Source organism: Lontra canadensis, unplaced genomic scaffold, assembly GCF_010015895.1.
Source record: "Lontra canadensis isolate GAN:19392208 unplaced genomic scaffold, GSC_riverotter_1.0 scaffold35, whole genome shotgun sequence".
In the NCBI taxonomy this organism is placed as follows: Eukaryota; Metazoa; Chordata; class Mammalia; order Carnivora; family Mustelidae; genus Lontra; species Lontra canadensis.
In genome coordinates, this window is record NW_022631029.1 from 14,266,500 (window position 1) to 14,279,744 (window position 13,245).

The following is a 13,245-nucleotide window of genomic DNA, read 5'->3' on the forward strand; positions in this document are numbered from 1 at the left end:
GCCCCAGACCTGACCAGTCAGAATCATCCTCCACCCTCGTTCAGGGATGGGCTCCTGATTTTCCGAAATGTGCTAAGCGGTTCATGGGAGAATGAGCGGAAGGGTCTTTACTCCTTTAGTATTGTGAACTCGAGATAAAATAAGCAGGAATTTCTTGCGGCAGCTCTCTCTTGTCATGTGGATAAGTCTAGTTAGTATTCAAGGAGAATAAAAGGACACACAGCATGAAGGACAGAGGGAGAGAGATCGATGGAGGGAGGGAGCAAGCTTTACCCACACTGTTTAAGGCCCTGGATCCCACTGGGGGGATCCCACTGGCTTCTGCAAGAAGCCAGAAAGAACCACTCTTAGATTAAGGGGCCAGTACATTCCCTCTTCCGTTTACGTTAACCTCAGTTGGGATTCTGTCGATTTGAAAAGTACCAACTAATACGTATATTAAATACCATCTTGACGGCAAATGATGCCTGTCCCTAAGGTATTTTCTTATTTTCCAAAGAGGCGCTGGTAGACTTTGGGATGGTCTGACTACCCGAAGTCCACTCTTGTGGCTGAAACATGCTATCACAGGGCCTTCGGATGATGAGTACAAATGATCAAGAAGAAAGCTAAGTGCATCATCTTTAGCCTTCAACCTAGATTTCAACACTCTTATTGGGAACTTTGCCAAAGCAGTAAGATGGTGTTGTGCTCAAAACCACATTCTAATTTAGTAGACATGGCTGTGGCCACATAGCTATGGCCTTCAGAAGTTCCAACTCCTTAGTTTGGCATAGAAGGCCTCTTGTAATCTGACCACAATCTATATATCTAGAATCACCTCCTGCCACTCACCTGTGAGCCCTCTGTTCTCCAGCCCTACTAGGCAATCTGCCACTTTCTAAAAGCCTCATGCTTTGCCATCCCTCTGTACTATCTTTAAGCCCTCTTCTTTTCCTGGGAAGCTTTTCTTTCATTTATTAGCTGGCTAACTCCTAAGTGTCCTCAGGATATAACTCAAACTTCTCTAAGAAACCTTCACCACTTTCCCAGAGCAATTTGTACATATCTCTGATATAGCAATGATCACATTTTATTACACTGATTGGTCACCTGCTCTGACCTATAAACTTCCTGAGGGGAAGAACTGATTTTGCATGTGACATATGAGCTGTCATCATTAAGATATTCTAAGGCAGCTTCCAAATATTTTGAGATTCAACAATAAAATTTAAGAAAGCAAAGAAAATTTTAAGGGAGCTATTCAACATAATGGCATTGTTAAATAAGTTATAATTCATCTGCTTGATGTATATTATCTAGCCAATTGGACAATTCTGAGACCACTTTAACAGCTAAAAATCCCTTCTATGTAAGTTAAAACTAAAATCAGCATATGAATACTGTTTCTAGTTATGAAAAAAAGGACACGAGCAAAGATATGAAAGGAATGCCAGAAAATTCTATTGTTTTTGCCTGATGACATGATAGGTGACTTTTTTTCCTATTTTATAAATTTTTTATAATTTAAGAGAAAATGAATAAATGAAAAATGTAAAAAGAAATCTCCAAGGGGCTTCAAGGTATTATCACAACCCTCTTGAAGCAGGAAGTTAGCTGTTTGCAAGTAGCAACCTGAGTTCCTCAGGCTTCCAAGAGCCCCTGGGCTCATTAGTGAGCTCATGATCATTGGACCAGCCCCCGATGCTGGTCAAGAAAGAACTTGCACCAAATACGTGGTTTACTAATGATATCTCACAAATCCTTGTGATCTCTTGAAAATAGGCCCTTATAAACAGTGACCAGACTAATGCCGCAGATCCTCGGCACTCAGAATCAATTAGCCACAGGCACGGAAGGGTCAAAACAAGCAAAGTGAGTCATCAGGTTACTCACTGATCTCAGTTTTTGGTTCTGATTACAGCCGGGGTGGGAATTAAAGAGCAGAACGAGAGGAAAACACAAAAATAAGATTCAAAATAAAAGACATTTTCCACTTTCACTGGAGAGACTCAACCGCCCACGTGGTAACAGTTTCAACCCCTGACCAACTTCAAATTCCCCCCTCCCCACCACCAATTCTCAAGTAATTTATGCTAACTTCAAATTTTCATACATTATAAAAGTATAAACATTTTTTATACATTACAAAAGTATATAAAACTAAGTACAAATTCCCCCTGTTCTCCTGTCTACTTTCCAAAAGTAACTGCTATTAAGCCTGTTCTAGATCTTTCCAGAACTTTTAAATGCCATTTGCCTGCCAACAGTCACAGAAAACAGTGTTTTCTCTCCTCACTCAACAGTATGTCCCTCCGTATTAGCACGTAAGACTCATTCTTCAAAAAAAAAAATTTATAAGGGTAAATTTCACATAACATAATTAACCATTTTTGTGAACAATTTGGTGGTCTTCAGCACGTTCACAATGTTGTGCAAACACCACCTCTGTGTACTTACAAAATATTTCCATCACCCCAAAATCTTTCTTTCTCTTTAATGAGTGCAGAGTTAGTATCCCATGGTCCAGATGGACCACATGGATTTAATCAACCTCCCACTGATGGACATTAAAATAGTTTCCAGTGCCTGGCTATTACAAAAAGTGCTTCAGTGAATATCCTTTATGTATTTGTGCTATTTTTATAAGGCAGATTCCTTAAGCAGAATTCCATGATCTAAGAAATATCTACATGTTAGCATTTGACATGCATTGCCAAATTTGCCAAATTGACCTCTAGACAGTCTGTTTCAAACTTTATTGTCCCCAGAAAGGTATGTGAATTACCTTTACCCACACTCTCATCAACAAGATATTATCATTAATCTAATAGGGAAAACCACTACAGCTGATCCTCAAAAAACATGGTTTTGAACTCTGAGAGTCCGCTTACACGAAATTTTTTTTTTCAATAAATACAGCACCGAACTGTAAATGTATTTTCTCTTCCTTATGATTTTAATAACATTTTCTTTTTACCAGGTTATGTTATTGTAAGAATACAGTATGTAATACTTATACAAAAGATGTGTTAGTTGGCTGTTTATGTTATTGGTAAGGCTTCTGGTTAACAGCAGGTTATTTAGTAGTTAATTTTTGGGGGAGTCAAAAGTTATATATGGAGGCACCTGGGTGGCTCAGTGGGTTAAGCCTCTGCCTTTGGCTCAGGTCATGATCCCAGGGTCCTGGGATCGAGCCCCGAGTCGGGCTCTCTGCTTGGCGGGGAGCCTGCTCCCGCCCCCCACCTCTCTGCTTGCCTCTCTGCCTACTTGTGATCTCTGTCTATCAAATAAATAAATAAAAATCTTTTTTATTTATTTATTTATTTATTTATTTATTTATTTGACAGGGAGAGATCACAAGCAGGCAGAGAGAGAGGCAGAGAGAGAGGAGGAAGCAGGCTCCCCGCTGAGCAGAGAGCCCGATGCGGGGCTTGACCCCAGGACTCCGAGATCATGACCCGAGCCGAAGGCAGCGGCTTAACCCACTGAGCCACCCAGGCGCCCCAATAAATAAAAATCTTAAAAAAAAAGTTATATATGGATCTTCATCTCTCCTCAGAGTGTGTGGGATGGTGGTATCCCTAACCCTTGCATTATTCAAGGGTCAGCTGTATACCTTGACTTCAGTTTCATATTTGGAATGTAAGTCTGAACATATCTTTTTTTAAGGAGCATAAAGTTTATTTTGTGACAGTAGAAATGACAAAAGTCATAGGTTATTTTAAACTTGATGATGACAACCAACAGAGTAATAACGCCCTCACATAGTGACTTTTTTGGTCACTAAAGTCTGCAGATTAAAATAAGATAATGTATGTGAAGCCTGATGCACCAAAGATGTTCGGGAAAGGGTAATTCCTTTCTTCCAAAAATAGCTTTAAATTTATTTTGAATATGGAGACCAAGAGCCACTTAACAATGTTGACTCTTCTCTCTTTCTACTTTAAAAATTAAAAAAAAAATTAATATAATGTATTGTTTCGGGGGTATGGCTCTGTAATTCATCAGTCCTACAAAATTCACAGCACTCACCATAGCACATACCCTTCCCAGTATCCATCACCCAACAACCCATCCCTCCAACCCTCCTCCCCTCCAGCAACCCTCAGTTTATTTCCAGAGATTAAGAGTCTCTTATGGTTTGTCTCCCTTCTCTGGTTTCAACTTGTTTCATTTTTGTCCTCCCTTACCCTATGATCAAGACTGAGCATATTTCTATGTATTTCTTGAGAAATTAATTTCCCAGAGAACTGGAGATATTTTTCTGCTGCATTTTGGGGGGAAAAAGAGAGAGGTGAGCTATACTAGGTGAGCTCTATTGTTAAGAATTCCTTGTTTTGTGTTTTCTTAGTGAGTACTGGGCTTGGGAACAAAGGGTGAAGGGACTGGGCAAAGTTCACCACACACATCAGAGAGGCCTTTATGTGCCTGCCCACGCTTAGCACTTCTGATGAATTCTCTGATCCTCACAACCACCCGCAAGGGTCAGTGGGGAGGGGGGTGGGGGGTGTTTATTCCCACTTTACTCATGAGGAAACTGAGGCTCAGAGAGGTGAAGGCACTTGCTCAGGCAGGATTCAAAACTAGATCTGTTTTGTTCCAAAGCCCTCCAGAATGAGGGCTGTACACCTGCTACCTATATGCCAATCATGCAGTGAGGTGAGGTTTCAGTGACATGGGCTGCAGCCTTCTAAGGGTTTAAGGCCAGTTATGGAGAGGGAGAGCATTTACTTATTTTTTAGGAACAATGACTGAGTGGCTCTTTGGCCAATCAAATTTCAGATTCACCCCTTTAGTTAGGCTGGATTAAAAGAAATGTTTTATTTTTAACTCTACTTGGAAAGGGGAAGGATGGTGAAAAGAAGAATCCCAAAAATGCATAAAGAATGCTGATGAGGTGTGAGGTCCGCAGCTGGCTAGCCCTGAGGACAGCTCATATCCAACCAGGCCCAACCCATGGACAGGTATTCAAGACCATATACCATGGCCAACACCTCTACCGCTCCTCAGTACAACTGCGCACAATTAGATGAGAGCATTGGAGCTGGGGAAGGAACATGTGATTTCTGCTAGGAGAAAAACCCCAAAGAAGAGGGTGCCTGAGGGAGGAGAACATCTATGTTCCTTCCAGTGCCCATCCCCTCCTCCTGCTTTATTTTCCTCTATTTTCACCATGGGCTGTGTGATGTCATTTACTAGTTTCTGACATGTCTGTTTCCTCCCAATAGAGGGTAATCTCCTGGAAGGCAAGGTTATCTATCTGTTCTGTTCACTATTGGACTTATTAGCAACTGACACATAGAAGAAGCTCAACAATTTTGCTTAATGAGTGAATGCCATGCTTGTATGTGCTGGGTATGGTGAGGGGGGCTTTAGAACCTTGTATACTCAAAAAGTAAGGATTGCTAGCCCTGTTTTACAGAGGAGGAAACTGGAGGCTCAGAAAGGGTAACACTTCACTGAAGGTCATGCAGCTAATGAACAGTGCTCCAGAATTTAGACCCAAGTCAATGGTGAACTCAGAATGACGGTACAGGTCTGGTCTATTTCAGCCCCCCGCCCCCCACCATCATCCCAGGCCCCTGCTGACAATTTTAACCAATATCCTATCCTGCTTCCCCTACTGTAAGAGTCAGAGTGTGGTAGGAAGCATGTGCCCAAAGACATGACTTTCAGGCTACTTCTCAGTCCATGACAAAGCTTCTAAACCTTGCCACCAGTAACATTTTGGACCAGAAAATTCTTTGTTGTGAGCAACTATCCTGTATCTTGCAGGATGTTTAGCAGGATGTTTATCACTAGCCCTTAGATGCCAGTAGTGCCCCCATCCCAGTTGCAACAACCAAAACACCTCCATTGCTGAATGTCCCCTGCGGTGAGAAACACCAGTCCATGGTGGCTAGGATAGACCCAGCCTTAGGAGAGATGGCATAAAAACAGAAACATGTACCTCGATCCCTCTGGGTGTGGGGAATGAAAAATGTTCCAGGACAAGCAAGAGTTTCCATGAGGGAAACCAGCTTAGCAAATGAGTCAAAAACCTAAAGCTCATAATTACTGGCAGCTAAAATAACAACAGCCATAATAAGCACAGATAATGCAGACTTAGGAAATGGGTGCTTGTGTTTATGCCTGAGCTGGGTATGTGGAAAAGATGCTGCAGGTGCAAAGGGGACTGTCTGTCAGGTGGGAAAAGAGGGACCCTTTACATGTGTCAGAGGAAATGTAAACCCAGCAGGTGAGGCATGATGGAACAGATTTAATTTGTTAATGCCGCCTGTTCAGCGGGGCGCTCCCTCGCCCTTTTCCAAAAACAGAAGGTTCTCTACAGCCAAAGATAACACACTCCAATAAAGAGAATTCAAACTAGGGAAATTCTCTGCAGTTACCATTGCTATTGTTCAGCAGATGGTTTATTATTAAATGGATTGGAGGTTGGGGTGGGACTGTCAGAGGAAAATGGGTTTCTATGTTGCTACTACAATGGGTTAAACCAAAATGTACGGTAGTTATGGCTGGGATTGGAAAATGCTCTTGAAGAGCGTCTTGGAGGAGTCTCTTACGGAAGGCTTGATGAGAGCCATTAACTTAAATGGAGAAATAACACTTCTTAGGTCTGTGGCTTCCATTACTTTTGGCCCTCCCACTCGTCTTGGGAGAGGCAACAGGACAAGTTCTTGCATTTTTGCCCTCTTTAATAGATTAGAAATCTGAGTGACAGGAGATTTAGCGACTGGCCCAAGGTAAGTGTGGGAATAGGAACTAAGTCTAGTCTTTTGACTAGAACATGGATCTTGGCTGAGAACACAGGCTTTGGAGTAAAACAGACATGGCTTGAAGTCATCTCGGTAGCTAAGGGACCTTGGGAAGTTAATCACTCTGGATCTCAGTTTCCTTTTTTTTTTTTTTTTCATTTCTTTCCATCTAGATTTCATTTTTTAAAAGATTTTATTTATTTATTTGACAGAAGGGAGAGAGATTACAAGTAGGCAGAGCAGCAGGCAGAGAGAGTGAGGGAAGCAGTCTCCCCACTGAGCAGAGAGCCCCCAGTGTGGGAGCTCAATCCCAGGACCCTGGGATCATGACCTAAGCCAAAGGCAAAGGCTTAACCCACTGAGCCACGCAGGTGCCCATGGATCTCGGTTTCCTTAACTGTGTGTGTTTTCTAAAAAATTAATTAATTAATTAATTAATTAATTTAGAGAGCATGTGCACACAAGTGGGGGAGGGGCAGAAGGAGAGAGAGAATCTTAGGCAGGCATCATGCCCACTGCGAGCCTGATGTGGGGTTCGATCTCAGGACCCAAGATCATGACTCGAGCTAAAACCAAGAGTCAGACACTTAATGGAAAGAACCATCTGGGCACTCCTTCAGTCTCCTTATCTATAAAAGGACATAGTAATGAGTACTTCACAAAGTTGCAGCAGGGATTACATAAGATAAAATATGCCCAGGGTGGGCTGCCTGGATGGCTCAGTGGGTTGGGCCTCTGTCTTCGGCTCGGGTCTTGGTCTCAGGGTCCTGGGATCGAGCCCCACATCGGGCTCTCTGATTGGTGGGGGGGTCTGCTTCCCCCTCTCCCTCTGACTGCCTCTCTGCCTCCTTGTGATCTCCCTCTCTGTCAAATAAATAAATAAAATCTTTAAAAAAAATATGTCCAGGGCTTAGCCAAGTGCCTGGTATGTGGGCAATGAGCAATAGATGTTACTTATCAGTGTTACCATACCGTTGGCAGCACTGCCACCATTTCTGCTGGTTTGTATGTTTTCATTCATTAGCAAACAGCAGACACATCTTTGAATTACTTGGACCAAATGTCTCCTTCGGGACGTCCATTAAGATAACTGATAGGAGAAGAAAACCTTCAGCAGCACAGTGTTGCTTATAAAAGCAAAAGATATAGAAAGAGCCTAAAGTGGCCAATAGGGAATAGTTAAATAAATGACAGTGTAATAATAAAATGGAATGTTATGTGTTTGTTAAAAACATTCTTTTAAGAGAAACTTAATGATAATGGGCAAGTCTCGCATGTAGCGTTAAGAAAAGAAAGATCCCTGTTTAAAATACACGTTAATAGATGTTACCCCTAGATGGTGGGCTACGGATGTTCTTATTTTCATCTCCATACTTCTCTATATTTATTTTCCAGATTTTCCATAAGAGATATTAACTAAGAGAAAATGAAATCAGTAGACAAATGTGCAAGACCATGAACATGGAGTTTGAAGTGGTGCTATAAATATAAAATCGTATTTGGATTTGGTTCAGAATAATGTATATTAAAAACATGGTCAAAAGGTACCCAATCACTTCACAATTAAAAAACAACAACAACAACAACAACCCCACAGACCCAGGGCAAAAAAATCAAACCCCATAGATCCTGTAGCTGAGAGAGATTCTGAGTAGAACGAATGAAAAGCTGAAGAAAATATTTGGTTCAGGTGTGGGGAAAATATTATACAATTTTCTTAGTGCTAAACAAAATTTAAGAAGCCTTCCAGAGACTTGGGACCGCAGCCCAACCTCTTCATTAGGCACCGTAAACCGGCTTTGGACAATAATGTTAATGACACAATATTCCACGAGCTGAAATGTAAATGATGACTCTCCCTGCCATGTAGGCAAACCAAGAGTAAGGAACAACAGTGCAGTGTGATGCTTTACACCAAAAGTCTGGCCATTATTTTTAGAGCCTGGCAAACTGCAGGCTTTATTATGACCAGCTGACTTTTTTGCAGAAGCCAACCCCAGGAGAGGCGCCGTGAAAACCCTGCAGGACCCCAGCTCCTGCACTTACTGGCTGTGTGACTTGGGGCACATATTTTGACCTTCAGGTTCTTCCCCTATAAAGTGGAGCTAAATCCTACCTTCCCATTCTTAGAGAAAAGAAGAAATGAAGCCGTGAATATAAAGTACCCTGCACAGAACTTGGCTCATTGTAAATACTCAATTACTGGAAGCTGTTATTCCTAAATAAAAAAAGACAAGCTTTGAATTACAGTAGTTAACTATGACAGTGGTCTAACTATTACTTCAGGAATAGTAAAGATCAACAGAATGTAGGGAGTTCCTCTTGATGTGGACTACAGGTCCCTTCCTAGCCAAACCCTTACCTCCCAGACTGCAAGGCAATGGGATTTCTGGTTGCTTCCTCCAACACACACACACACACACACACACACACACCCCACCCCACACACACATCCAAGCTTATTTCCATATCTACCAAATTACTTAGGATCAAAGACTTTTTGTTAGCTATAGAAAGTGTATGATCTTGGACCAAGAGACAAAGTTTGAGGCCCTCGGAGAAGAAAATCGTGGTTTTGAGCACATGGGAATTAAGCACACGGGCTTGGGTACTCTTCCTATTTAATTCTCAAACTAGATGGCATCAGTCTTCTCACGCTCCTTCCTCAAACCTGAAACGTCTTCTTTCCCTTCCCCTCATCAGCTTTGGGCCATTCCAGGTCCAACACAAATCCTTCCACACTTGCCAGGTGGCCTTCCCTTACCCATACCCCCAGCCCCCACAACCCGGCCACTACTAGGCTCCCTGTCTCTAGTATCTTTTATCATGTAAGATTTTAAAATCTTATACATTTTTTATTTGGTTGCAAAGATAATATATAATTATTTTAAAAATTCAAGCATGATAGAAATATATAATGCAAAAAATAAAAGTCAATAGACCCAGCCTGTTTATTCATTCTCTACTGATTTGTAATTCTTACGTAATGGGGGGGGAGGAGAACATAAGACAGAAAACAAAAGAACCATCAAAGTCTCTTATACTTGTATTCCCAAGAGATAACCACTATTAAGAATTTGATGATATTCCTAGTTTCCTGTCTATATACTGTAACGGATGCATATTATTGACTGGGATACAATGGTTTTAAATTTCCTTTTTATTTTTTTTTTTTTTACTTGCTGATATATCTTAGACAAGTTTAAGTAGATTTAATCCTTCTCAAGAGTAGGCACTGTCTCCTGATTACCTCCCCCAACAAGTCTAGAGCAGAACAAATAACACAGTAGATATAATGAATAATAATAAATGGAGAACACTAATGTATCCCATTTTCTGCTGCATCTCAGTGAAACGAAATACTCTGCAGATCTAAGGGCTCAGAAATGGAACAGTGAGAGACTGTGGTTACCAGAAACCCTTCCTAAACCACAATAATCCTTCCTGAGGGGATACAAATGGGAGAGGGCAGATACTCTTTTGTGAAGTAGCCCAGTTATATAATATTACTAGGTGGGCACCCACTGCCGTTTCCTGGAGAGCCCCTAGGAAGAGCAATGGCCAACTTTTCTAGTAATAAATGCAATAATAATAGTAACTGTCAATTTCTGAGTATATCCTAAGTCACATGTAGTGCTAGCCATACCAAGAAAAGTAAGAGACAACCTTGTTCTGTGTGGAAAGTCAAGTGACCCCCGGGAAGGGCTGTCCTGTGAAGATGTCCCAGTGGGCAAAAAATGGTGGGAAAAGAGAGGAGAAAATGTGCCTATGAGTCTAGAATTAGGATGTGAGAACACAGAGGAGCAATTCTGCCCAAGACAGGTATACACCACAAAGAGAGGCCTGACTCTAGAGACATCAGATGCTTTGAATTTATATCATTTGACCAGAATTCCACTTCTGGGAATATCATTGAAGGAAAGGAAGGAATACAGACACACATAAGATTTGCAATCAGGATGTTTAAAACAGGATATAATGGTAGAAAATGGAAATAATTTAAATGTTCAACAAAAGAAGAGTGAATAATCAATACCTGGTATATTCTTTTGATGAAATACTATATGAATTCATTAAGAACTGGGCTTGTGAAAAATACTTAATGACATGAAAGTATATTCTCATAGCATAAGGTTATTTTATACAGTTAAGACAAAACATGTTAAAAGATAGTATCTATATAAAAATAGTATATACATATATACATATGTTTAGGACTTTGCCTTAAAAAAAATAACACATGCAGGTATACTGTAAAAGAGAAGATTGTCTGAGTATACACCAAAATGTTAATAAAAGATATTTAATGATGGGGAGATGGGTTACAAGTGACTTTTCTCCCTTTTCTGTGTTTCTATTCTTCAATTTTATTTTTATTTTTATTTTCTTTAGATGTTATTTATTTGACAAAGAGAGACAGTGAGAGAGGGAACACAAGCAGGGGGAGTGGGAGAGGGAGAAGCAGGTTTCCCAACAAGCAGGGAGCCCGTTGTGGGGCTCGATCCCAGGACTTTGGGATCATGACCTGAGCTGAAGGCAGATGCTTAACGACTGAGCCATCCAGGCGCCCCTGTTTTTCAATTTTAAAAAGATGCTCTATAATCAGAAAAGAAAGCACATTTGGAAAGTACTTTAAAAAAATAGGACAAATGTCTTCAAAAGACATTCAACACAGAGTTATCTGATAATATAAAAAATATTCACAGCCTAAATAACCATTAATAGGAGACTGGTTATGTAAAATAAATCACATCAACACACTGGAATGATAGATACTTGGTCCACTAAGATCATATTTTCCAAGAATAACTTGGAAAAGTGATATAATACTTCCCTTAAGCCATAACAAAATTCTGATCCAGCTAAATGACAATGAAAAGATGCAAATAAAAGAGATGGAAGAAACCAGGCAAAATGCAAAATACAAAAAAAAAAAAAAGACATAACTCAAGACAAAAAGTATTAAAAGAAATGAAGAGGGTGACTGAACCTTAATGAAAGGTACAACTCCTCCCAAGAGGCTGTAACAATGATTAGAGGAACATTTACATATGCCTAACTGCATAGCTTGGAAATATGTGAAGCCAAGACCAATAGAAACGCCAAGAGAAACTGACCATTCATGGTCCCCGTGGGAGATTTCAATCCAAGAGCGAACAGATCACACAAAGATAGGCTGGGTACACTGTGAGTAACCCAAATGAGGCTCAGAGAATGTAAGTTATGTAGATATACCTAGAATAACACTGGAAGGAAATTATTAAAATACTAACAGAGGTTGTTTTGCAGTGGAATCTTTTCTCTTTTTCCCTTTTGGTATTTTTCCATAATGAACCTATATATTTTTTTTTAGTATTATTTTATTTTTTTACTTAACAGACAGAGATTACAAGTAGGCAGAGAGGCAGTCAGACAGGAGGAAGCAGGCTCCCTGCTGAGCAGAGAGCCTGATGGAGGGCTCGATCCCAGGACCCTGAGATCATGACTTGAGCTGAAGGCAGAGGCTTTAACCCACTGAGCCATCCAGGAGCCCCGAACCTATACCTTTATAATGGAAAAGAAATGAAGCTCATGTTCGGAGAGAACGCAGGGCTCGACCACAGTGCCGTGAACACAGCATTCCACAGCACGCACGGGCCCCAGCGCTGGATGGAGCTCAAATGCGTCTGCCAGCTATGCAGGGAGAGGCAGGTCTCAGCGACCCACCCATGGCGAGCTCACTGTCCTCACTGCACAGGAGGGGTGCACGCGGGCCCCTTTTGGAGCTGGACCACGTTTTCCTCTCAGGCAGGCCAGTGAGGAGATTTTTAGGCCCACAGGGATGCAGACATCTGTGGTCCAGTCTATCAGCAGCACTCACTTCCCGGTCAGACAGACAGAAGGACAGGCAGACAGCTGTCCCTCTCCCACTTCCATGAATGCTGTCTTTGTGCTGACCCCCGAGCCTCCAGTCTATACGGGGCACAGGGGAGCCAAGAGAGAACAAGTTCTGCCATGTCTTGTTGAACCGTTGCTGCAAGGACCACTCACATATGTGGCTAGGGTTTTAACCTTTTTTGGAAAAGCTGCTAGCCCCAAGCTGTCCTCATAGCCTTCTGGGCTAACCTGGGGTCACCTGAGAAGCCAGAGGAAGGACAGCTAAGTGCTCCATGATTGATTTAAGTATTGTGTTTGGATGTTTGGCCCTAAGTCATCTCTTCTTCTATAATAAAAGGAATCCAACCTCAGACATAACTGGACACTGAAAGGGATATATATGTCTCTATGAGGCCAGGCGCCAAGGACAAAGGATACTGTGACAGAACCAAGCTGCTCGATCACAGCCCTGAGTTGTTTCTGGGAATAGAAGAGGCATATATAATAAACACCTATGAGTAAAGAATGAATGCTGAGCAGCTTGGGGCAGCCCCTACCCCACTCTCCTTGTTCTTTTTCCTCCCGTTTTAGAACAGGCACCAAGAGCACGGCACACAAAATGGAAGAGGATGTGAGGACAGCCCACGGAGTA

At 41.6% G+C, this 13,245-nt stretch overlaps 1 protein-coding gene across 8 annotated transcripts in view; it reads right to left on the reverse strand.

The window, feature by feature from the left end:
• ARHGEF3 (Rho guanine nucleotide exchange factor 3) overlaps positions 1-13,245 on the reverse strand; it is a 318,215-nt gene that overhangs the window by 26,472 nt on the left and 278,498 nt on the right. The gene's annotated exons all lie outside the window — the stretch shown is intronic.